The sequence below is a fragment of the Mesoplodon bidens genome (genome assembly GCF_964165515.1).
Source record: "Mesoplodon bidens genome assembly, chromosome: 18".
Classification (NCBI taxonomy): domain Eukaryota; kingdom Metazoa; phylum Chordata; class Mammalia; order Artiodactyla; family Ziphiidae; genus Mesoplodon; species Mesoplodon bidens.
In genome coordinates, this window is record NC_138175.1 from 26944310 (window position 1) to 26967227 (window position 22918).

The 22918-nt window shown below is 37.9% G+C and overlaps 1 long non-coding RNA gene across 1 annotated transcript in view; it reads right to left on the reverse strand.

The window, feature by feature from the left end:
- The window catches only part of LOC308606257, a 1608653-nt gene that overhangs the window by 1178230 nt on the left and 407505 nt on the right, over positions 1 to 22918 (reverse strand). Inside the window, exon 7 of the long non-coding RNA XR_014013787.1 lies at positions 20954 to 21022. This is a non-coding gene — a long non-coding RNA (uncharacterized lncRNA). The remainder of the gene's footprint in view (positions 1 to 20953; positions 21023 to 22918) is intronic.

A 22918-nucleotide genomic window follows, 5' to 3' on the forward strand; every position in this document is an offset into this window, starting at 1 on the left:
ATATGACATAAAAGACCATTGCAAATTAGTACTGTTTTGCCTTCCTCTTAATAATAACTGAAGAAGAGAGTTGGCCCTGTGTGTTGCTAATTGAGGTGGAAATGGGAATGGGGAGCTCATTTCTGAAAGCACAATCCCTGGGCTTGGTCAGCTTGAATTTCAACACTCAAAATGAATCCAGCAATCATGATCCCAAACCATAAATGCTCCATCTTGGACCCAGGATGGGAGTCAGGACTCCTTTCCCGTTTCAATAATAACCTATTGTCTGGCACATATCAATAGGTACCAAAGCCAAGTTCTTTGCAAGAAAATGAATATTAGGTCTTACTGCTTGAATAATAATTAAATTTGGATGGTTAACTACACTAGATATGACAGTCTCTTAGGGAATGTTCCATTAGAGAATTGAAGTATTTGGATATATTACAGTCACCGTAATATACTCAAGTCAATGGATTTGAAGGCCCTTTCAGTATGAAAATGCAGATATAATCTCAGAATTATCTTTGCAGAGACATGCATTTATAGACATGTCAAAAGGTCTAAAATATCTGCAGATAAACTAGATTTGGGGATGCCAAATAACTATATAAGATGTCAAACTTATAAGAGTAAAATGTTTAGCAAACATGTACCTATCTATCTGATTCTCATTAAATTCCCTACGAGTTATCACAAGTTTTAGGGATGAGGGAATTAAGGCTCCAAGTGTGTCAGTAACTTAATAAAAGTCACATGATACAGCAGATGGTATTTTCCAAAGACAGTCACACCAATACCTCCACATGCTCTTCTACAATGCAGCCTTGAGGTGAAGTCTATACCCTCTCTCCATTTTTCTGGGAAATCTTGTATCCACTCTAACCAACACAGTATGGCAGAAGTGATGCTATGTGACTTCCAAGGCTAGGTTACAAAAGACCATGCAGCTCCTGCCTCATTCTCTTTGGATGAAAGCTAGGTACCACATAAGAATTCCAACTACCCTGAGACTACCACATTGAACTGGTCACATGTAGGTGCCATAGCCTTAGCTGAGCTTCCGGGCAACAGCCAACATCACTTGCCAGTCATGTAAGTGTGCCTTTTTGGACATCCAGCCCAGTTGAGCCTTCAGATGACCGGAACTCCAGCCACCATCTAACTGCAACTGCATGAGAGACCTCAAGTAAGAACTTCCCAGCCAGGCCCTACTTAAATTTCTAACCCACAAAATCATGAGCAAAATAAAATAGTTTATTTTAAAGCACTAAGGTTTTTGGGCAATAATAACTGAGAAGCACAGCTAGTAAATCATAAAGCTAGGATTTGGAGCTCGTTGCATCTGATCCAGGGGTATTATTTTTCCCAATTATATATTCCCTGGGGTATATAATTCTCATTATTTTTCACATTCTGGATGTGGGATTTCAGTGGAGAGAACATACAGCTTTGAAATCACCTTTCCTTTAGTGAACTGAGTGGTCAGATAGGTAGGTCCAATGAATACTAACGTGCAGCAAAGGTAAAAGAAAATACGAGGTAGAATGCTGAGACACGACATTTACTAAACCGTTAAGCTGAACCAGAAGTATAAAAGCGATCTTTAAGGCACTGGAATCTAACTCAGTTCTTACGATTTAATGGTTAGTTAGGAGAGAAAAATGTACCAGAATAAAGGTCCTTACATTCTCCCCACTCCCTCAAAATATCGTCTGCTACATCTTCCAGAAATCAAATGTGGCAAGTAATTGAAAAATAGACAGCTATTTAGATGTTAGCTTCAACACAGCTCACAGATGGGAGGGGACGGTTAATGGATGCAGAATTCTAGTGGAGGCAAGCATCTTTCATAAAGGTGAAGCAGAGTAATTGAATTTGTTCTTGTCAGTCATCATCACACAAGATACATTGAGTATCCACAGTGTACACAGAATCCTGAGGTAGAAAAAGAAAAAAGGAACAGAACATAATTTCTATCCCCAGAGCCCTCTGGCAAGCTCTCTAGGGATAAGACAAGCATATGTGAAGTGATGACACAATTTACTCACTTTTTGCTTAAAAACATGTACTTTCCCCAAAGGACCAAAGGACATCATAAAAACAAGAAGAGAAGAATTCTGATATGAGAGACATAATCCAACATTTGAAGGTCCAAAGCAGACACTGTATTTACACAAAACTGTAAGATAAATTCTTTCTTTTTCTCACTTGCAAATAAAAAGGCACGATTAAACAGGTTAGGTGACTTGCTCAAAGTCACCCGACAGAGTTGAGGTTTTTTTGCAGCCTATCAATTTAGAATCACACTTTCTATTCATTGTGCAATGAAGATGAAGATGGACAAAGAAGAATAGTGGACACTGAGCACTGGGCTCAGGACTGCTCTTGAAATGCAGAATTAAAAAGAATTAATAACAAACAAACAAAAAAGAGGAGTGCATCAGCGTTCATCCATCTCCGTGTTCCCTGCATCCCTTGATTTTCTGTATCCTTTACTTTTTTTTCCTGCCCTTGAGTTAAGCTAGAATTCCTGCTTACCCTGATAATACCTGAGAGCATCTTTAGACATGCTACCTTTTTGGCCTCTAATGTGCCTCCAAGCCACATATGTATAACCAAGTTAAGTGCATTTTTAAAAACTTCTTTTATGAATTTGTCTTAGTTCCTTGATAAGAGCTAAGCCTGAACAGTCTACTTCATATTCGCATTCATCTGTGCTTCACAACTGTTCCCTACGCCCCACCTCCTCATTAGAAGTACTCATTTGATTGTTAAGAAATCTACACAATCATACTAAGAGTTTAAAGGGAAAACTGTGCCTGCACCTGAACTTGTCAGGGATGGTTTTTGTGACTAAGCAGGGCTTGAGCGTGACATTAAAAATGGTGGAGTGAAAAATACGCAATAAATATGGAGAGGCTAGTGTAAGGGAAAGTACCTAGGTGTGGGCTGGTGGGGGAAGATAATTAAGTCATATAACATGTTATATTTGTTTCTAGTAATTTTTTTTAAATGATGGAATGACAGATCAGCAGGAAAGGTGGGAAAAATATAATTTCAGAGGGGGGTTGAGGATACAAATATCACAACGTTTGATCATTTTGTCTTTCAGTAAAGTGTTCTTTTTCCTAAAATTTAAAATAAAAGATAAACATATCAGGTACCTATTTTGCCACAAGCATTCTGCTGTGTACTTGTATGTTATTCACATTGATAATTAATAGGGTTTGCATAGAAATCCTAATTAAAAGATGGAGACTCCACTGTGGGCTTAATTTCATGGCAGGTTTAATCCTATCTTTGCAGCTTGGAGGCTTTTCCCAACACAAGACAGATGATGTAAACCCAGCAGAGAAGTCTTGAAAAGACAGTTGTGTATTGAAGATATTCTCTCAGATGCAAATTGATATCTGGGGCAGTTACCTTAATGGCCCCCTCCACTCCCACGGAGCACTTAGTGCTTTCTGGAGAGGTTTTCGTCCCTTTTAAAAATAACATTATTGGCTCTTTATTTTAACTATCTTTCAGAGGCATGGAAGAAAGGTCCTAGATGTTTGTGGCTTTTAACTTATTTTTTAAGGGAAATACTCTCTAGCTGTGTTGATTGTAAGGTGGTTTTTTTTTTGCTTTTCAATTCTCCATTCTAGTTTACCCTTTGGTATCAAATTGATGGTCAACATTAGTTAAGCAAAAATCTGTCCTATTTTCCCACAATTGCCTTTTCAGCAAATTTCACTACCTGAAAGTCATTTATATAGAAAAACAGCATAAAAGCATGGCTCTGGAACCAAACTGCCTGAGTTAACTTCTCAGCTGTGTCGCTTATTTCATCTCAATAGCTCTATGGATACAGTGCGTAGTCTCTGTGCTTCAGTTTCCTTACTTACAAAAATAGTGATAATTAAAATCTCTCATAGGGTCATTCAAATGATTAAATAGGGTAATATTTATAAGTGCTTTGGGAAATTCCTGGCACAGAATAAGTTCTTTATACATGTTAGCGATTTTAAGTATTAGGATATAAGATCCAAGAGGGCAGGAATTTTTATCTGTATTGTTCACTATTGCACCTTCAGTAACTAAATAGTACCTACCACATAACAGATGTTCAATACATAATCGCTGAATAAGTATATCATTTCATTTGCCTATTTTCTTTCTTTTTTTTTTTTTTTTTGCGGTATGTGGGCCTCTCACTGTTGTGGCCTCTTCCGTTGCGGAGCACAGGCTCCGGACGCGCAGGCTCAGCGGCCATGGCTCACGGGCCCAGCCGCTCCGTGGCATGTGGGATATTCCCGGACCGGGGCACGAACCCGTGTCCCCTGCATCGGCAGGCGGACTCTCAACCACTGCGCCACCAGGGAAGCCCCATTTGCCTATTTTCATAATAGCAAGGGAGACTCTTCTAGGATTCTGTTATTCCAGAAAAATATAAATAAAAATTTAACTGAAGAGAAAATAAATTCTGCCGCTGATTGAAAAACTAGACTCAGACTTAATGAATCTTACCAGTGAAGTGGCTCTAATAGCCCAGAGAATCTCAGGGTGAGTTGCAGTAATATATGCAGTTGTAGTAAATATTTATTAAGCATTTACTATAAACTAGGTACTTGATATGCAATACCTTATTGAATGTTAGCATGTCCTTATGGGGTAAGTTGATTTTTTTAGTATTTTTTTAATTAATTTATTTTATTTTATTTTTGGCTGTGTTGGGTTTCGGCAGGTGGGATCTTCGTTGCAGCATGAGGGATCTTTCATTGTGGCGCGCAACCTCCTCTCTAGTTGTGGTGCGCGGGCTCCAAAGTGCGTGGGCTCTGTAGTTTGTGGCACAAGGGCTCTCTAATTGAGGCCCGCAGGCTTAGTAGCTGTAGCCTGCAGGCTTAGCTGCCCCACGGCATGTGGGATCTTAGTTCCCTGACCAGGAATCGAACCAGCGTCCCCTGCATTGGAAGGTGGACTCTTAACCACTGGACCACCAGGGAAGTCCCAAGTAAGTTGATTTTTATCCTGATTTTACAGATGAGGATTTTGAAGCTCATAAAGGCTAACTAATTTGCCCAAGGTTACAAAGCTAAGAAGTGGTAGAGTCTGGTATGGAACCCAAAGATTTCAGACTTCAGACAACAAGTTTTTAACTACTTCACTATGTGCTATTATATTTATTCAACAAGCAATGCGTGGGGAGTCTAAAATATCTCAGGCTCTATTTTGAGTACTCCGCAGAGGTAAATGTGGTGGAGGAACAGTTCCAAGGTAAAAAGGGCAGAGTTGCAACGGGACAATTAAAGGAGAACGTGAGCACTTTAGTAACTAATATAAAGGGATGTCTATTCTAAACAGAATGATGAATATTGAGATATTTCCACAAAAGCTGGATTATAAAGCCAGTGACTGGAGAGAAAGGAAGAAAGCAGTCAGTTATAGGTCTGAGAACAAACAGAAAGGTGACCCTGAATGAATCTTGTGACCTGCCTCTGGCTTTTTCCTTTTCCCTCTGACTTGGTATCTATGAAAGGATGACAGGAACCCATATGATGCTAGACCTCCCTCTACACAGAGCATACTCTCTATTCATGACTCCTAACCCTGCCCCTACTGTAGTCCCTTACTGTGATACATCATTGCAGTGTATTTAAAAGTTCCTATCTCTCACTAAATATCACCACTTCGTGGGCAAGGAACATGTCTTTATTAACTGTAGTATATCACCTTCTCACCTTCCTCAGTCGTGTGGCACAGCTGACACAGTACACATACAAAACACAACTGAACGAAACAAAACTTCCTTATTACAAGTTCAGAGAACTCTAGAAAGTAGAACCATCAACCCAAGAAGATGTGGGATACGGTTTGGGATTGAGACAGCACCCTAGCAAAGAAAAGCAATCATGAAAACCCTCAACCTTTGGAAAAGCTTATGTGGGCGCTGCAAAACCAGACAGATGGATCAAGGCAAGTTATACCTACGGCAGCTGAGGTCAGAAAATGCTTGTGGCTTTTGAGGACATTTTCCCTGGAGTGATTCAGCACTCCTTATATGAGCATTTACATAGTGTACTCCTATTAGAGTTTAGGCCTGGCAACATGAACTCTGACACATTTCAGAGGTATGCAACCACTGATTCCCTTTTCACATTGTCTTCCAGGAAGCTCAAACTATAATTATCCATCTTAGCCGCAGCTGCAATAAATATGTTTAAATTGAATTTCTATTATAATTTTCTTTTCTTCTCCACTGTCCATTTTAGCTACTTATCTCTTCACTCCCAATTACCCTATGGAGAAAAAAATGTATTTGTAGTTTGCTTAAGATTAGCATATCCCTCTATTTTATTAAAAATATAATAAATATTGTTCTTGGATGGGCACAAGTGCTATGGAAGAAATAAGAAAATTCCTTAAGTATATCCAAGACTACATCAAAATTAATGCCATTAGCTCTTGATCTATGTTGAAAAGCTTGACTCTTTCAACCCTACTAAAACACAAAACTACATGCTACAACAGGGATGAACCTTGAAAACATTATGGTAAGTAAAAAAAACGAGACACAAAATGCCACATATTATATGATTCCATTTACATGAATAGTCCAGAATAGGCAAATTCATAGAGACAGAAAGCAAATGGGTGGTTTCAAGGGGCTGTGGCAGAGGGGGAAATGGGGAATGGGTACGGGGTTTCTTTCTCGGTTGAGGAAAATGTTCTGGGATTAAGTGGTGATGATGGTTGAACAACATTTTAAATGTGCTAAGAGCCAATAAACTGTACACTTTAAAATGGTTAATATGGTGAATTTTATGTTATGTGAATTTTACCTCAATTTTTAAAAAACACAAAAATACTAATAACAGGATCTTTGGCCCACAGAAGGTCTTTTTAACTTTAATTCCAAAGCCTCTGGATATTCATCTGAAATCAAACCACTCTGAAAGTTGCCAACATTTACTCTTATAGAGATCAAGAAATGGAAGTAGAGAAAACTGAACAGTTTGCTTCTAAAATAAGAGGTCAACCTCTTCCGATAAAACAATTACAATAAAGAAAAAAAACCTGGGCTACTTTTTCCCAAATTGCTTCCAGCAGAACTGCCCTAACATGTGGCAGGTCTTCATTTTCAAAATAAAATCTTGAAAAATACTTTAAGGAGACTAATTTTAGATGGCACAATATTATTTTAAATTTCTGATTAATTATTAAGGCCCAGAAAACAGCCAATATTTATTTACAGCAAACAAACCACAAGGAAAGGAATTTATTACTTAACATACTTTTTAAAAAAATTATCATTATTTTCTCACTGCAAATAGTTGGTCTTCCCACTACTACTAAATAAATCGAGTTCTTGCCAAGTTTTTCTAACTCTGCCTCCATCCATCCATCCACAGTGTTTCGATCCTTTACAGGACTCTGCAATGTCCTCCCCTTACACTGAGTACCCAAGTGCTCCTTCCCTGGCAAAGAAAAGGTGAAGCTCATAGAGAAAAGAGAGACAAGGTAAGGGATAGGAAATGCATTGGAGATTATGAGGCTAAGAGTTTAGAGCTTGTTGGCTAAAGAAAACCAGTTGTGCAGCATTGTTAGTCATTGTTGATACACAGGCTGCCATTCCAGAGTGAGGTCAAGGTGTAGGTTAAGGTGATAAGCTTGGGTTCCGGCACCCTGGGTTTGAATCCAATTTTTTAGGAGTATGGTCAAGTTTTTATCTACGTCTCAGTTGACTCATATGTAAAATGGGATTAGTATTATCTATTTCCCAAAATTATCATGATAATTAATTAAGATTATGTTAGCAAATCACTTCCACAGAGTTCAAACTAAACCTTGGGCATCACCAAGAAAGAGAACACCACTTTGCTACTATCAACATTACAGACCTTACTAATCTATGAACATGGTCTAAGGACATATTAGACTGTTTGGCTTTTATATTAATATTTATTATATTGAGCATTCAACAAGCATTCCAATGGCTTTTTTGACCATTTAAAAATGTTATCTCCCCCCATCCTAATCATTCACTTTTTACTTACTTAAAGGACTTTTACGTTTATCCCCTCTCCCTCTTGTATAGCATCATTCCTTCTCCCTTTTTGTGACATTCCAATATCCTACCCTTTGTCTTTAAGCAGACTGATTTCAGCTACTTGGTTGTTGCACTGCAATTCCAAATGATATTAATGAGTCAAATATTAGTCAACTGAATAACTGAAGAGGACAGTCCTTCCACTTCCATTTGCCTGTTAGTAAAGACTAATAAGTTGATTCACAGTTCATGGCTCAGGATTGAACCTGAAGAGTCTGTTCCCAGCAGGCAGGGCATATGCCTTCTGTGTAAAAGCTCTTTGTTCTATAACTTCAAGCACAGTATTGTGCTAAAACAGCAAGTAATGTAATAAAAATGGGACAATTCAGCTTCTCCTCTGTGCACTGGGGCATGTGAATAGGAAAAATAAAGAAAAAAAATCTAATTTTTTCATCACTGAAATGGAGGCATTGCCCAAAAAACAGCTGGGGTAGAGGAAAGGTCTGGAAGATTATCTTTCCATTTCTCCTTTGCTAAAGAGAAACCCCAGTTATTCTCTGGCTTGCCTTCTGATGTCTTGCCAGTACCATCATATTCTCTGAAATGAAGCAAAGAGATACTGACAGCTGTGCCCAGCATGGAAACCGCCAAAATGCAGAAAACTTTATAGCCTATCACGTGGCATCAAGCCAAAGGAAGATATCAATAAGATCCCAAAACAGCTCACACGTATCAGAGTATTTAAGAGAAACAGAGGGCAGGGCCTTTGGAAGCACCATGGCCTCTATGATATATTTCTTTTCTCCAAAACATGAGAATGACAGGATTTCCATGAATGTGCTAGGTAAATGGACCCAGTAAAAAAGCATATCACTATGCATGGTATCAGATGAAGTTCCGGGGAAAAAAGAAAATAATACTTTTTAGGTAATCGCAATGCCATGCTACTCCACATATGTCATTCAAATGATCTTCATGCTAACCTTCTGAATTAGGGAGAACTTTTTAGTTGATAGGAACCAATTTCAAACTAGCTTACACAGTAAAGAGAATTTATTAGCTGGTCTGGATTCATGAATATTAGATACCCTAGTGGACACTCCTGTCAAATTTACATGATTTTCTCCTTAGATGGAATTTCTCCTCTTAGACGGTGAAGTTGATTAAAAGAGAAGGAAAGTATTGAGCTTTCTCCATCATCAATTCCTTTCAGTCAATGTTTGAAAGTAAACAATCACCATTTCTCCCATGTGCTCTCAAGATTTCCTATCTCCACACTGCTAACCATGTATCAAAGATCCTTGCTGAAAGGGAAGGAGGCAAGAACAATGGAGGAGAAACAAGGAGAAACGACGGAAAGGTTATAGAAGAAAGAGGAGACTATCGATGGATGAGAAAATAAATGAACGTTCTAGCGTGCTCCACTTTCCCTCTAAACATAACAATAGATTAGGATTTCATTACTCTAACAATATGTTCATCTGTACTGTTTAATATGGTAGCCACCAGCTACATGTGCTTACTTCAATTTAAATTAATTAAAATTAAGCAAAATTTAAAATTCAGTTCCTCAGTTACACAAACCACGTTTCAAGTGCACAATAGTCACATGTGGCTAATGGCTACCATAACAGGCAGCATGAATACAGACTATTTCCACCATCACAGAAGGTTCTATTGAATAGCACTTATATTTTTAAGCCTTAATTTGGCAAGCAAAATAATGAGAAACACAATGCATACCGGAAGAAATACAGAATTCAGAAGTGAAAAGCAAAAGGAGAAAATAAATTTCTGATGGGAAAGGGTAGTGAATATTGCATCTACAGGGTCTTAAGGACAAAACAGTCAGAAAACCAGTTGAGAGGAAACATATCAGCCTTTAATGGATAAATCTTTCTATACTAGAAAGAAGTAAGAGGTAAGGTTAGAGCTGGAAAGTGAGAAAATGTGATCTGTAATATGGGACCCAGGGGACATATAGAGTCAAAGTTTAATCTCAAACTTGGGGATCAGAGATATGCCACTCAAGGTGAGGGATTTTCATCTGCCTAAAAAATGTATTTTTTTTTAAATGGAACTGAAATAAAATATACTATAAATTGGCTAATCAATCAGGTTGCTCTATTATCTTCATTTCTTAAGGCAAACACTAGAGATTGCAAATTTTATTATGAACTAAGTGCTGAATAATACATTTTCTCTTAACTGTCTTAATTTCAGTAGGCAGATAATTCACAGATACAAATAGCCATGATCTTAAAGTGGAAATGATAAAATATTTCTTATACCCTAGATTTAGCATGAAATGTGACACCAGATGTCAGTAAGTGTACATAATCTGAAATTCTTGTAAATCTAAACCTGTGTGATATGAAGCAAAATTTTTTCTCTAACCTTTCAGATAGATTAGTACATTGACCATGGTATCAGAAAGTCCTATGATTCTTGATATACCAACTAAAAATGAGGATGAAAGTCAATATTTTCACTTTTTTTGTGACTATGGACTGACTTATAAAAGAAAGTAGTGGATTTTTAACTTAAAAAAATAAAAATATGTTTCCAATGTCCTTGACAGACATCTTTAAATGTGTTTAAAATAAATACAATTATTATTTCTATGATAATATACTCATTACAGAGAAAGATAAAATATAGAAGAAAGGTAGAATTAGGATTAAACATTCAAACATATTTGTACAACTTAAATACAATCCCTAGAGACATTTTGATGTTTTGGGGTTTTCGGGGTTTTTTTGTTTGTTTGGTTTTTGTTTTTTGCTATTTGTAGCTGAAACAAATGTGTTTTTATCATACATTTAGATTTAGGATTATTTTTTAAAGCTGTCAATATAAATTGTTTATATCATTTTATGTAATGTAATTTACCTAGCCATTCTCCTTATATTGTTTTTAACTTTGGGATCATCATAAATACAAAGGCAACAAATATTTTAGGAGACCGACATTACACAGAGCGTTGAGGTTTTAGTGATTTTGTCTTCAAGCACCAATGTTAGGTCCCCTGGGTTGAAGACCTGACTCTACCGTTTCCTACCTGTGAGATCTTAGAGAGCAGCTGAAACACTCCACGCCTCAGTTTCCTCATTTGTAAGACTGAATTCATTCTGTTTTAAGAATTAAAAAGAGATGACAGCGCCAGGCATAAAAAAACAGCCCATTCTCTTGATAAATAATAGTATTGCCATAATGGATTTCCAGAACTGAAATTACTGGACCAAAGCTATAAAAGGCTTTAAGTCTATAATGAAATCTTGCCAAGTACACTTTTTTAAAGGTTGTGTCAATGGTTATGCCAGCAGTCATTTTTGAGCATGCCCATTCACTATTCAGTCACCAGCACTGTTCCTAACTGATTTCTCATTTTAAGCAAGTAATTGTACAAACAACAGCCTTTTCCAGCCAAAACAGAAAATAAAGTTCTACCAAAAAGAAAAAAGTCAAAGTTAGCATCTTGCTCTAAAACACCTGGAAAGAAATAATCAGGGCATCTATTTTTTAATATTTAGCACTCCTTTCTCAGAGGCCTTTATTTTTAATGACATTCTCAGTGGGGAAAACAGTGTCCTGCCAGCAAATGGAATATTGCTATTTATAAGTAAAAGTAACAGTATTCAGGGGACTTAGAAGAGATGAATGGAAATGATAAACATCAAATGATAATAAGAGCTTCATCTTTCTCCTGTGTTACAGCTAAATAAAGCTTTACAGTAGATCCCAGTTGAGGAAATCTGCTGGCAGGTTTTGACTACCCAGAATTTCTATCACATTTCCCAAGGTTAAATACGTTGCCTTGAGGCAGCTGCTCAAAATGATAAAGGGGACACTGCAGGACAGTGGTGCTCTTTGTAATGTTAATAACCCTTGATTCTGATGTCTGATGCAACTCTGGGGAAATCTGCCAGTTCCAGACGTTTTAAAATCTAACTCAGTTAAGTGCACATTACTGCCAAAAAAAAAAAGTTTTTTTTTTTAATTTGGCAGGAGCAGGAAGATAATTTGAGTATTCCACATATTTACTTTAAGTACCTTATTTACATCACTGAATTGAATTTCCACAGGACAACATGTTGTGATATAAAATTAACGTGTTTTTTTCCTACAAAAGCAGATGGTATTATATTTCAGAATTCACATATATTTATCCGCTTACTGGATTCATTTTTATGGTATAAGCTAACCAGGGTAGTGATCTTTTATCATACTTTTTACTTATTTATTTATTTATTTAAGATTTATGCCCCATCTGGCTTCATAGGGGCATGAGACTGTCTGCAGATGAATGCATAGGTAAAGTGAGACCTAAACCCATCATAAGTTTAATCAAAAAGAGCAGAAGGAATGAGCACATTCAGAACCAGAATTAATGCAGGTACTGCTTTGGGTAAAAAATCGAGTCCTCCATATTTCCTAATTGCTAATTTTCTAAAATGTATATATGTATATATACATATAGAATCCACATAATAAATCTCCACCCATCCCCCTGGTTTTAAATAGGAAGGATAATATAATCCATCTAAAGAAGAAATGAATGTGATGGAGATGTGGGGTGTCATAGGAGCCAAGAAGAAGGGAGGCAAAGAAAAGGAGAAAGATACCACAAGGGAAGGCTCTAAAGGAATGTGCCTTTCATGGGTATGACCTGCACTGTGGCTGGTTTAAGGAAGGCGATAACGAATACACTGAAGTCGCTCTCATGGAACAAGTTTTGGCAAATAGTAACTATTTAGCAAATGTTGAAAGCAAATGAAAGTGGGTACTTTCACATGTTATCGTCTTTACTTAACACGATGATTGACTTGAACTTCCTTTTGAAGACACTAAGTTAACCAAGTAATAATATACTTAACCACCATTTTACAGAAGGCATTTTCACATTATTCAATTCACTGTCACATTAACTCAATAAATGCTGAAGACGAAAGGAACATTATAATTTGTATTCTGATGGTCCAACTTTTAGGATAGAGTTTGGAAAAAACGGGAGCAATTGATAAAGAAATAACAATATTGACTTTCTCAAATATCAACTCCCTTATAAACAGAATATTTTTTTCCTTAAGACAATACTGCCACATACCAGGGCTCATTCACTCACTTATTAATTAATGGAAAGTATTTCTCTATTCTGTGTACATGCTTAGTCATGACTGTCATCTAGCTGTCACCTCATCACTTGTGCATATGGCAGTGTTAAATTTTTATTTGTAAACTACAGTGATTATAGCCATTTGTTATGTTTCCAGTAGTCAAATAAAATGACATCAAAAGATTTCAAGCATAAATCGCTACTGAAGCAGAAAGAAAGATGTTAGAACTAGAATAACCTGTGATCCAGCAAGAGCAAAATTACAGGTCACATTTTAAAAGTAAGTCAGAGCTAGTAGATAACGTGAAGTTAATCTGGTTGCGTTCACCCCTCTTCCAGAGGTCATTGGAACAGGAGAGTGACTTGCTGAAGGTCAGGAAACAATAAAAGAGAAATGCTGGATTTACAACTGAGTTAGGCATCCCATCTGCCCATAATCCTGACCTTTGGGTTCTGCCTTTCCCCAACTCTAGGATTCTTTGGGAGCTAAAACGAGACACACTACTGCTAGACACAGAGATGTGCAGCTAGATCAGTCTCCCCTTCTGGAGTATGACTCTTTATTGAGGGCTCAGAGACACAAATAGTTGCCTCTGAGGCATCTCACTGTGATACTTTGAAGTGATGTGTCATAAATTTCTGCTGATGTGCCAAGAATTCTTCAGGCTGGTCTCCTTCCTGAGATGAAAATTGTTAGCATTGTCGCACCTTCCTTTCTATAAATTCCCTCTGGGCTTCGGATAGCCAGAGTTACATCTGGCAAAACAAACAAAAAAACCCCCGTGATATAAGGTCTAGATATACTGGGCAAGTCCACTCTATCTAGTATTTTGAATGAATCTAAGGACTTCTTTCTTAGCTTCAACAGTAGACTCTGGGAAAGGAACTTGTTTTGTACAAGTGGCTTATTTTGGAAGTGATCATGGGAAGCAGGCATCAGGACTAGAAAGAATGAAATAAAGGAGAAAGGAAAACAAAGAAAAAAAATGCATTATCCAGTTGGCTCTGATGATACCACTGGACCCTTTGGAGAGTGTGTAGAATTATTCCCTGTAGGAATGAAAGGAAAAGCTATCCATTGACTCCTGTTCCACTCTTATTTTGGGTCATCTATGGGCATTTAGTACTTTTCCACAATTCCACGTCTGCCCCACAGTCTCCTACAGGTATCCTCTGCTATGGAAAGGCACTGGGAGAAAATAATAGCTAAGAACTAAAGAACTAAATAATAAAGGGAATTAATTAACTAGGATAGAGATATACAGAAAAATATTTTGGACTTATACATTGCCTAACTTAACACTCAGGTATATATCATTTCAATTTACTGACGAAATAACTCACATCTGGAAAGTTTAAAGGATTTTCTCTTGACCACAAGGTCAAGAGGTGATGAAGTAATGATTTTATTATTAAGTTGGGAAAGTCAATGATGAGTTTCCTCATTGACTCATGAAAAATATTTTTAAAGCTTAAACACACATTCTCCACGTTTTCCACCTAGTGGTCTTATTGATATTTATATGTAGTATTATTTTTTTTCCCCAGAGTCTTTAGGCAAGCATTCTTATTTTATTTAACATAGCTTTTCTCATTCTATTAGCTGGGGGAGGGGGGGGAGGGGCAAATAATAATAATAATAATAATTAACTGAACTTTTATTAGATCTAGACAGTGTTCTAATCTAAGCTATTTACATGCATTGACTGACATCATTTTTTATTTTATTTTATTTTATTTTATTTTATTTTATTTATTTATTTTTTTTGCGGTACGCGGGCCTCTCACTGTTGTGGCCTCTCCCGTTGCCGAGCACAGGCTCCGGACGCACAGGCCCAGCGGCCATGGCTCACGGGCCCAGCCACTCCGTGGCATGTGGGATCCTCCTGGACCGGGGCACGAACCCGTGTCCCCTGCATTGGCAGGCGGACTCTCAACCGCTGCACCACCAGGGAAGCCCCATTTTTTATTTTAATTTTCACTGCAACTCTATGTCATAGCTCCATTATAACATTTATTTTATATATTAGAAAAATGAGGCACAGAGGAGTTAAGTGATCTGCCCAAGATTACCCAAGAAGTCTCATTTTAAAGTAGTGACTTAATCTCTGCCCTGTCCTGCCTCATATTATGCATGTGTCTGTACCATTCAAAGCAGTCCAGTCATGAGAAGTTCACTCAGAGATTGAGGGAAACCTAGGCTGTTTTCTGTCTGAGTTCATTTCCAAAACTATTTAATTCTTACCTCTGCATGATTACACAATAAATTAATACTGGAAACAGAAATCAGCACTATTTTTGAGCTCTTGTTATTTGCTAAATGTTTTAATACAATACCTTGTTTCATCTTCTCAGCAGTCTTGGCAGGTAGGACTTAGGAGATAAAGTCTAGGGCTCAGAGACATTCAGTAACCTACCAAAGATCACACAGTTGCAGTGATAGACATAAGTAAATTAGAATTCTGGCTGAGACTTCAAAGACCATGCTTTTCACACAATTCAGTCATGTCCTCTGTAGTCTAAATATGTACGGATATTTGTGGGAAGGATGGCTTTATTCAAACATCAAATGTGGAACTGCATTCTGCAAAGTACAATGGTTTACTTTTTTTTTTTTTTTGTCTTTCCAATCTTATCTAGCAGTACTAATAGGACCTTTTTTTTTTACAGTGACAGATTTTTTTTTTTTTTCTGCGATACGTGGGTCTCTCACTGTTGTGGCCTCTCCCGTTGCGGAGCACAGGCTCAGGACGCGCAGGCTCAGCGGCCATGGCTCACAGGCCCAGCCGCTCCGCAGCATGTGGGATCTTCCCGGACCGGGGCACGAACCCGTGTCCCCTGCATCAGCAGGCGGACTCTCAACCACTGTGCCACCAGGGAAGCCCACAGTGACAGCTTTTGAACAAATGCTAACTATATATCAAATCATTATGTTGTACACTTAAAACTAATACAATGTTGTATGTCAATTATATCTCAATTTTTTAAAGCTACCTGTATAAATATGTGCAATGGTATTTATATAATTTTATTCAATTTTTAATTAATTTAAATACCACCACCACTCCCTCACAAGGTGTTTCCATTTGTTTCCTGGCCAATCTACGTAGCAAGAAGATCTTCCTAGTGTTCCCACTGAAGGCTGAGGAAGGCAATATCCAAGGACGGAAGGAAAGTTTCCAGGAGAGACAGACAGAAATTAAATTGATATTGGTAAGAGCAGGAGTCAAGTGGAATAGGGAAAAAGGGTGGGAGAGGGTAACAAGAACAAAAGTATAGGAAGGAGTCTGTGGAACTGCACATGAAAAATTGGAATATCAATACTACTTATATCATAGGTTCACTGTGAAAATTAAACAAGCCACACAGCACTTACATCAACACATGCTCTGTAAATTTTAAAGTTCTTTAGCCTCCGTCACATCACCACCATCAGTACTGTCATCATCATCATCACCATCACCATCACCTCTACCATAATTAGGCCCCTGCCTACCTCCCAAAACCTCACTTTCCATTGCCCCGGAATTTTCCATAGTCTTATAATGTGACATTTCTACTATGAGCAAAAATTGGTGGAAATATCATAAACTCTGCAGACCTTAGTAAAGTTACATAGATTCTAATGATGAAATTATTATTTCTTAACAGATTTATTAAAAGGGGAAATCTGCAAAGTACTTGTACTGGCTGACAGAATAAATGTGCAGTAAATTGTTGCTCAAGGTAACATAATGATACAAGATGGTATGGAGCCTCTCAAGTGGGGTTCCAGCTGAAAACATGTGGCACTTTGAAATTAGGATAATTTGAGGAGAGTTTAATAAATACGCTATTTTAAAACGTGAGAAAAAGGATATAGAACTCATGGAAGATATTACAGTACCTTAGAGTTAAAATACAGTGGGTAAAAAGGGTCAGTTTTGCTCAAAATGGACAAGGTTGTGTGCTGAGAGCCATTCTAGGCAGCTGAGAACTTTCAGTTAAAAGAGAGAACAAGCCTACAGCGAGCCACAGTGAGGATCTGGGGGATTAAACCCCCCAAGCTCACTCTCCACCCTCCCTCTTTCCATGTATGTAGTCTGTACAGGTCAGCCTCTCATGGCACAAGACAAGAAGGAAAAAAGTAGAAAGTGGATCTGGAGAGGCAAGCAGAATATGTTCCACTGAGGGTATATTTAAGTAGGTTAGCCTCTGTATATATGTATGGAAACATATAAATACACATATGTTCACTAGTGAATTAGGCATAAAGTTTTATTCTGTTTCATCAAATGTGACAACAGGTTTCCTTTAGCTTAACAGTCAAATAATGAGTTCATATATTTATTTTTCTTATTGTTAATACCTTGACGGCAAGGACTGAATTCCTTTTTGTATCTCAGTGCTCAATGCCATTTGATACGTACTAGTTAGGTATAGTTACCATGAGTGTTTATTGTATTGAATTGAGTTAAATGTTTGTTGAAGGCCACCCTTTCATTAAATAAGGAATCTCACTTACATAGGATTTTGACTTTACATCTGAAAATAATTTTGTAGGAAAGGTTAAGCGTTTTAGCCAAGGTCACAGAGCTGATGAGCCATAATATTGGGTAAGAGCCAGGGTCCCAATTTTTGATCCTGTCCTTTTCTAATATGCCATTCTCGACATACAAATTCTCTTTACACATGCACTTGACAACTCCATCCATTCAGAACCCTGGACAGTGCTTGGCACGTGGGAAACAGAACCATTTTTGTTCATTTGCTTTGCCTTTCACAGTCATGTTCCCTGATCCTAGAACAGTACTAGGAATATGGCAGGTGTTCTATAACGGTTTATTGAAGAAGTAAAAGAATGAGAAGAAGAAGAAGGAAGAAGGTTGTTCCAAGCAAACAGTATGTTATTTCTTCCTATTTATGAGTCTTTCCCCTTAGATACATTTTTGGGGCACCCTGCACATATATGCTGATTAAGTTCATTGCATTAGCAACTATGTATTCGGGCAACATTAATTGTTAGGGATATTCTTCATCAGCTGATTTCTTGGCCATGGAAAACCAAAGGAGATCACAAGCAGAATTTTCTGTAAAGAGACCAGTCATTTTTCTATGTTCTCTTTCACAGCATTAAAATACTATTCCCTATTTAAATACCAAAAAAAGTATTTCATGTAAGAGCTCATTCTGGGCTCAATCTCCCAATCTATGGGTGGAATGACTGAATCTGGTTTTTCTCTCAATGAAAAATTATTAATGGGAGAGCTTTAGAAATCATTTCCTTGTGAAATATAAATCTGTCTCTTTGAATAAAGCATTCTGACAGGAAGCCTAGAAAGTACTAATACAAGGTAACAATCTATCTATACTTCTGAACTTTATTTGACTGCGAGGAAAACAGTAAAAGTTCTATTATGGCACATCAGAAAAGCCTGGCTCTACCCAGGCCTATGTATTTCTTTTACAAAAATACTCGTAAATCATTTAAAATCATTGACCATATCTTACACCTCTCTTTCAGCCACAGTTCAGATGGAAGCTGTGTTATACTCTAAATGACTTTGCTTCTCAGATGTAAAACAGAATTTATGTTTACTCTTCTTCAGACACCCACACTTTCCTTCTGCAAGATAAACCTTATAACTGCTTTAAATCATCTGTTTTCTTTATGTGATTACTGAAAGAATGGCAGATTTACAGGCATAAGACCATCTGTACGAAGAAAAGAAGATGATTTTTTTTCTTAATAGAAAACATGGCATGTTTTATTATCACTTTTATAATCTTGCTTATCTGCACACAAGAATCCTCCATGTTTGACCTATAGGTATCTCCTCTATGAAGCCAATGAAACACACCCACCTTTATGTTAAACCAAGGCTTCTCAGCCTCCCAGCACTACTGACATTTGAGTGATGAATAATTTGATAATTCTTTGTTGGGGAGTGGGGAGGGGGGATGGCCTGTGCAATGTAGGATGTTTAGCAGCATCCCTGGCTTTTACCCACTAGATGTCAGTAGCACACCCCACCCCCCCACGACGTGACAATAGAAACGCCAAATGCCATATTGCAAAATCACCCCCAGGTTGAGAACCACTGTGAACACATTCCACACCTGCTTAGTAAACTACAGGAAAAAAGTTAAAGTTAAGGTACACCTACTAAGGACCCGAGAGAATTCATACATCCATTCGCACACCCGTTCATTCATGCATCAACTCTTTCTTTCCTTCAGTCACTTTTTCCTGACCATTTGGAGGTTCAGCAAATCTTGCCCTATAGTAAATAACATTCCCATGTAGGCCTGGTTCTAGTTATTTAAAGGGTGTAATTATGCACTAAGTCCTAGAAAGGAAAGTCTAGGAAGGAATGAAAAATTTGAATAAATCTGACTCTTGACTTGGAACTCACGAATTCCGGAAAAAGTAGTCACAGCACTTATAGTCACCAAGATTTTACTTTGCGAATTGCAGTTAGAAGAAGACATAATGCAACACTGAGTTTTAGAGTGCTAATACCTCATAAGATATCTTATACTTCAAATGCCAACTCTCCAAAAAAAAACCATTACATTTTATTAAACATAAGAGACAGACGAGCATATTTTTTGAGACATTTGGAGTAAATCATTTAGTGAATATACAAAAAAACCTGGATTAGAGGGTTTTTTTCATTTGCTTGATACTTTATAATTTCAAGTTTTTCTACAAGTGTGCATTTCTTTTATTATTAGAAAAAATCAGTAAGCTTTATAAAGTTCATTAAAAATTCTGGCTCCTGTACATTTGAAGTTAGGCCCAGTGCAGTGAACACTTTACAGTAATTTTCAGCCTCAGATAGGATTATTTATGGGCAACCACAGAGTACCCCTAGAGAGCGGGGAAATAAAGTTGACATGTGGCATATTCCAAATTGCTTCTGAACACACAAAACAGCAGCAGGTCTTTGAAGATCAGGCCTGCAGTCTCTGCCCAGGGAACAATGGCCCATGTAACAAAGTCATCTCTCTCTCCAGTCTTCCTACCTCTTGCCCAAGTGATTTCTGCTGCAGCACCTAAAGCCTCTAACCTTCCACACCCAGGCCTCTAGAAGGTCACATCTGCATTGGCTAGAAGGTCAATCCAGGTGGTACTGCCCATGGATACTGTATGTTATTGCTCGTTGGCTGATACTGTATGTTATTGCTCATTGGCTTAATTACAGATTCTTCCCTTGCCAGCCTTTCCTTCCGGATCACCTTCTGCTGTGTGCTGCTTGGACATTTAGCTAGAAATAGCAGGAAAGGAAGTAGAAAGCAGAGGATCGAGCTATGGATCTGTGAGGAAGACAATCTACAGGTCCATGCAAGTTGCTTGCAGGATACAAATGAGGGGAATAAAAGTCTCTCAGAGAAAAATTACTTCCTTGAGAACACAAATAAAATCTCTGTTGAGGCTGTGAGGAGAAATGGCTTGGATACCATGTTGACCTGGGGTCCAGTCCCAGCTCTGTCTGCATTAGCTGTGCCACCTCAGGAGATCCCGCTAAGTGCTCTAAATCCAGTTTTTCCCTTCTGAAAAATGGACTTTATAATACCTATCACAATCTGCAAACTAAATGATAACTACTATAGACAATATTTAGGGTACTTAAGTCATCCATTTATTCATTCAAACAATTAACTGAGTGCATAATTTGTGACAGAAACTCTGCTACACGTTGAATAAAACATGGTCAACAAAAGTAGATACAGTGCTTCCCCTCAGGGAAGCATCCAGTCTTATTAGAAATCTGTATACTTAAGAAATAAACACATAAGTATAATAAACACATAAGTATATGATTAATCGTGCTACTTACAACAAAGCAGAAGTTTGTGGAGGCCATTTGAGGGTTGGGAAGGCTGTGCTGAGGATCATCAACTTGAATCTGGAAGACAGAAGATTTACCAGGTGAAGGAAAGAAAAGCATTCCATATGGACTGAACAACACAAAAAAGTATCTTATGTTATTATGGAACATAGGAGGCCCAAAAAGCCATGTTCTTTGTGTATTCAGTACATAGCACAGTGCCTAGCATATAGAGGTCAATAAGTATTTGTTGAATGAATAAATGAAATTTCTAAGAAGTATTCTGTGAGTGTTGATTCAGTTACTTGCTAGAGGTACATTCTTTGGCAAATGAATTACTTGTCTAAGCCTTAGTCTCCTTATTTGTCGGCTACTATTATTTGTAATACTGACATCTCTAGATTATGTTTAGGATTACATGAAAAAGTGGACATGAAAGGACTTAAGAGCTGCACAAACATTAGTTAAGTCTCTCATAAATAGGAGTTTTCCTCCATAAATATCACTAAGATGACAAGTTCCCTGAGCACAGGAGCCAAATTTATTTAGTTCACCCCTACATTCATAGCATCCATTGAAGTACCTGGACTAAAGCACTCACTCAATAAACACCTGATGATGAAATACCCATTGATACTGATTATGCTTTTATTTTTCAGTGTGTATACAGCTATGTGTGCACATATATCTCTTTGATTTAGGTTCCTGTGTTGTTTCTGTCTAAGGCATCAAGACACAAGCATATTAAACCAAATATGATTACACAGTCTCCCACTTGTGCTCCCTGCACTATTCACCAAATCTATGCCTATTAACCAGCCTGAAAAGGTCCTGAAATATTTCTAAGCAGAGCTGGTGCCTTTACTAACTGAGCCTTTCCCTTTATTCTCTAACTCAATTTGCTTCTAAAAAACAGGAGTGGGGCACAAGAAGAAGGAGTGGCAAATTTATTTTATAATTTATTGGAAGACTAATATGGCCACCTCAAAGTGTGAAAAGCAATAGAGCACAGAAGTGTTGAGAGGCACCATTTGCCATAGACCTCGAGCATCCCAGCACATACTTGCCGGGTATGCCAAGAATGCAAGATCTTGAGCTTTCTTTACCTGGACCATTTCTCAGGACTCTATTAGCAGAAAGCAACCTTGAGGAGGAATGAGATAATGTCTCTACGCCCTCCAGTCCCCTAGCAGAAACTGCTTCCACTTACTATGACACTGGTGAATCCTATAATCCAGAGTTTCTCTCCTGTAATGCACTCCCTTAGACTTGGTGAAGGGAGAAGGTGGGGGAACCAAAACAAATGATCGTAAAGCTCTGGTTTCTGCTTTTGTTGTGAGGAAAAACATTCTGTTCTCTGAACCAGGAGTCTCATGTCTTCAGTCAGTCCGTTATACTGAAGCAGACTAACTTGTTAGCCTCTAAGTAGAGTAAAATCACAGCCTTTTCACTGTTCTGGACATTTGGTAATAATTTTGGCGTTAGAATCTAGGTCTATTTTTCCATTTAACTTTTTTTGAGCTTCGGTTTTTGTCTTTTGAATGCTAAGATCATAACCACAACCACAAGTGCTGAGCCAGAATTACATTTTTTCATTTGCAGTCAAATAAGTCTAAATACTGCATTGTGCTAACAACAAAACAATACAAAAGTAAACAACCACAAGCTTCCTGGTCACAGGAGAGTCAGAAATGGAATACTTCTGGGTGCTGTCTCAGACATGGGAATTCCCAGGCCATCATCGCTAGGGTTATTTTGAATGATATAACTCCAATTACCTTCTATCTTTAAGTTCAAGATTCTAATTCATAGGGCTTCCTGGTGGCGCAGTGGTTAAGAATCCGCCTGCCAATGCAGGGGACACAGGTTCGAGCCCTGGTCCGGGAAGATCCCACATGCTGTGGAGTAACTAAGCCCGTGTACCACAACTACTGAGCCTGTGCTCTAGAGCCCACAAGCCACAACTACTGAGCC